The sequence below is a fragment of the Grammomys surdaster genome, unplaced genomic scaffold (assembly GCF_004785775.1).
Source record: "Grammomys surdaster isolate TR1022 unplaced genomic scaffold, NIH_TR_1.0 129, whole genome shotgun sequence".
Lineage (NCBI taxonomy): Eukaryota > Metazoa > Chordata > Mammalia > Rodentia > Muridae > Grammomys > Grammomys surdaster.
The window spans coordinates 18,900,014-18,904,519 of NW_021604587.1; positions in this window are offsets into that span (position 1 = coordinate 18,900,014).

The following is a 4,506-nucleotide window of genomic DNA, read 5'->3' on the forward strand; positions in this document are numbered from 1 at the left end:
AGAGAGAGAGAGAGAGAGAGAGAGAGAGAGAGAGAGAGAGAGAGAGAACGCACAAAACAGCAAAACCAAATACAAAGGAACCTAACCTGAAGTTTAGTATATGAATTTTTAAAATGGACAGAACCCCACAAGTGGGGAGCCATGACATAGCCATTTTCACACCGTTTCCGTAGTGCTTAGACCAAGTGCCACCATGTTAATTGAACTCTGCCCATCAGCTTACCCTTTGGACAGTCGTAGAATATGACACAGGAGTCTGATGTCCAAATTGTTGGCATGTGTAAAGAAGGGCTTCAAAGAATATTTCACTGAAGTACTGATGTCATTCTATTGACTGTAATTTAATTAAGTTAGACTACATCAGCCAAGGAAAGTGGAAAATTACCATATTTGGAACACCATGACTTTCCTTTTAAATGATCCATATCAAAGAGCCACAGAGAAGCTCGTTCAATATGTGGAAATGAAAACAATGACAAGAATTACGGGATCACAACAACTCTCTGGATATCAATAACCTTAAATGCTCATGTTGAGAAAAACATAAAAGCTATACATTCAATAGTCATGTTAATATGTAACTTAAGAAATTACAAAAAGGAAGGTCAGTATAACTCTACATCTTTGATATTGTTTTGGTTTGCTTTGATCAGGGTTTCACTGTGTGGTCCTCACTGGTCTCAAACCTCTTGCATTAGCTTCTCAAAGGCTGGGATTTACAGAAATTGGCTACCACATTTGGTTTAGAAAAAGATGTCTTACTTCTTTCACAGGTTCAAGCCCTCAGTTTTTATGAACCTAGACCTCAGATCTACACGGCCTCAAACCACAAGGCTGTGAGGACTAGCATGGCCAAGGTGTGAGGAAGCGCACTACTGATTCTCCCACCTTATGCTGTGACGCATGCACTCTTGCTGCTGCTGTATGGCATAGCTTGCAGCCCTAGAAAGAGAATATCCTAAATATTTTTTCCAGGATGCTACAAACAGTTATATGATAGGTCATTCCAACGTTTTATCTGGATAGCCGCTCCAGCTGAGGTGACATATGAGGGAATCAGTGGCTCCATCTTTAGATATCCGTTATTAAATCTCATCCATACTCAATCTTTATTCTGAGTTGATATCATACAAGGGCTCATGTACTGGCTGGTTTTGTGTGTCAGCCTAACGCAAGCTTGAGTTATCATAGAGAAAGGAGCCTCCCTTAAGGAAATGCATCCAAGAGATCCAGCTTTAAGGCATTTTCTCAATTAGTGATCAGAGGTGGGAGGGCCCACTGTGCGGGGTGTCATCTCTGGGCTGGTGGTCTTGTGTTCTTTAAGAAAGTAAGCTGAGCAAACCAGGGGAAGCAAGCTGTAGCAATTATAAAAACAATCCTCGCTAATGCCAGCTACGCACTTGCAATGCAGTCTCCAGGAGCCACAAGTCCTGGTCTTTTCAGGTATACACGGTTTGCTGCTGTCAAACCATGCCTATCTTCTTAGGCCATCCACCCCCTGCTAGCCCTGTAAAATGAAAACTCCAGAGGCTTGTAATTTATCAGCCAGATTTATAACAGTAAATCTTCAACCCCAAAAATGCCCACACAAAGAACTCAAAACTGAACTGGTATTGATACAAGCTGCACACCTAGATTGGACAAACGTGCCCTACATTATTCCATTGTCCTTCTATGATACTCACTACTCTCACTACAGGGAATCCTCCTGGCCACATGGTGTTAACAGCATCTTTTGAGATGAATGCCCTCAGGTAGGCAATGACCTGTGACACAAAGACACCTACATGTTGTGTGTCGAGGTATACAAGTTCATCCAAATGCTTCTTGCTCAGGCCCTCTGTCTCCAGCTTCCCTATCCTGCTCTATGACATTTTTGATGTGTTATAACTGGAGGTAGAGTCATCTAAAGGTCCATACGTTAAAGGCAGGATCCCAGGGTTGTGCTATTGGGAGTAGTGGGAACTTTAAAAGGAGGTGCCTAGTTGGTGGCCCTTGGGTTACTACAGCCATAATATTCTGGCTCTCAGAAGTTCTTGAGATCTCTGAAATTCCCAAGAAAGCTGTCATTAAAAAAGCAAGCATGGCCCTTCCTGTTTTCCCTCTGCTCCTAGTGCAAGATGCAATTGCTTGTTCCTTTATGGTTGTCACCATCTACCATTTCTGACGAGGTCATCACTAGAAATTAAAGCCTTGGATCTCCAAGACATAAGCTGAATAAACCTCCTTGCCTTCATAAATAGCCCCGTCTAGTTCTTCATTATGGCAATGAAAAGCTGACTGAGATATCTGTGCCAAACCTCTCCTTCCTTTATATGGAGCTAGGGTCAAATACTCTGTTATATTTGTTTTCTCATCTCTGTGACCAAATGCCTGATGAGAAGCACCTGGAGGGAAGAAGTAACTATTTTGGCTCACAGTTCAACAGAGAACAAGATGTGGTGGCTGGGATTGTATCCAGGGTAGTAGAAGCTTTCAAGCAACCTCAACATCTTGGGAGATCAGAAAGAAGATCTCAGCCTGGAATCATGGTTGGCTATAACCCCTATGGCTGTATATCTTCCAATATACAGCCTACATCTAAAAGGTTCCACAACACCCCCAACACAAAGCCGAGCATCGATACAGATGAACCTGTGTAGGGGAGGGAAAGCATTTCACAGTTACACCACAACACCTATTTACAGATCTGGTCCCCAATAAGATTTTCCCATGCTACTGTGACTGAAGTTCATTCTAGATAATTCCAAGGCACAGGTTTTTTCTTCTATCAGTTTGTCACACGCATGCACTCAAGGCTGTGACGTGAGTTGAGAGACTGGCTCTAATGCAGCCGAGGAGGAAGATACTGGGATCTTGGCCATGTGTTCATTTAATTGCCTTGTGTTCTTTGGCTGTGCTCCCAGTGACCATTTCCCTCAATCTTGAAAGGCAGCTCCAGACTCAGTCATTTGACGTCTTATGGTCAGTTTCAAAATGTCCTCCAAAAGATGACTTTTCAAAGTACTGGTTAAGAGTCATTTGTTACAAAAGGAATACCCCTGCTCCAGGTTTCCATGACCCTGCCCTGCATTTCCAATAACAAACCTTCTGGAGACTCCACACTGCACCTTTATCTACCATGAATAGCCTGCCTACATACAGAGCATTTTGATCCACAGTGTAGATCTGCTACTAAGTCTCCCCTTCACCTAGGTGTTATTTGAACCACAAACTAGATGAATCAATGCCGTAGTGTCAATCTAATATAGGATACCCGAAACCTCAAGAGCCCTAACGATGCTAGGCCTTTTTCTCAGCAAGAAGGATTAGCTGATACACAGCATCGTATCTCAGGCCAGTGGATTCCCCAAAACCTTTTCCCAGTATGACAGAGCTCCACGTTTTAGGGAAAGGGAACTTTATCTCTCATCTACTTTACTGACAATATTTTGTTCAGATCCAATTTGCATCATTCCCTGTAGAATGCCAGGGTTATCAAAGGCCCTCGAGGCCATATTGTGACAGGAGAATTAGCTCTACACAAGGGCAAGGCAATAAATCAACTTTGCTGTGTTTCTCATTCATGAACAAAATAACTTTGAATTTCCTTACTGGTGAGGACTTAATTTGGGGCAGGGGGCAGGGGAAGAGTGAGACAAGGTCTCTCTATGTAATCTTGGCTGGCCTGAAACTCCCTATGTAGACCAGGGTGCCTCAAACTCAAAGAGATCCACTGGCTTCTGCCTCCTGAGCCTTGGGATTAAAGGCGTGTGCCACCATGCCTGGCCCTGATGAGGACACCAAGTGTCAAAGGCTGTATAAAGTCTCCGGTAGAGACTACCTCAGATGCATTTGGAGCTATGGCTTGGTTAAACTCATAGAAAGCCTGTCACCCAGCAGAATCTTGGCAGTTCCTCATGACTACGAACCCAATGGGCATGTGGTAGAACTTGTCATTGTTGTCCCTGTAGTATTTGATGGAGGAGCTGACCTCTGCAATTCTTCACCCAGCATGGTTTTGCTTTTCATTTCTTGTCTTAACATTTAATGCTAGAACCATCCTAACATAATTGGTGAGGCATCCAGCATGCCATTAAATATATTTATCCTACTGAGGAAAACTCAGAAATAATGCAAAGTGGATCTGTGAACCCGTTAGACCCACTGTGAAGGAGATGTCAGGCAGGACTCTTTACCTTGTCTTTATTGGCTTATTCTGGGCAGGGAGCCATGACAGTTTTTTAGGTCCTCTGGCACAGGTTTTAGGCTAGAAGTGAGTACCTAAGGCCCATGACAAATCCAGACATTCCATTCTATATGGTGAACACTTTGTTTAGCACATGGCCATGGGTCCCTAAAGGAAGAGCCAGAGGGCTTCAGACACAAACACATGCTTGGTGTGCTGCTTTAAGTTATCAGGGCTGGCTACGGTGGCACACACCTTTAATCCCAGCACACACACACACACACACACACACACACATACACACGTACACACACACACACACACACACACACACACAC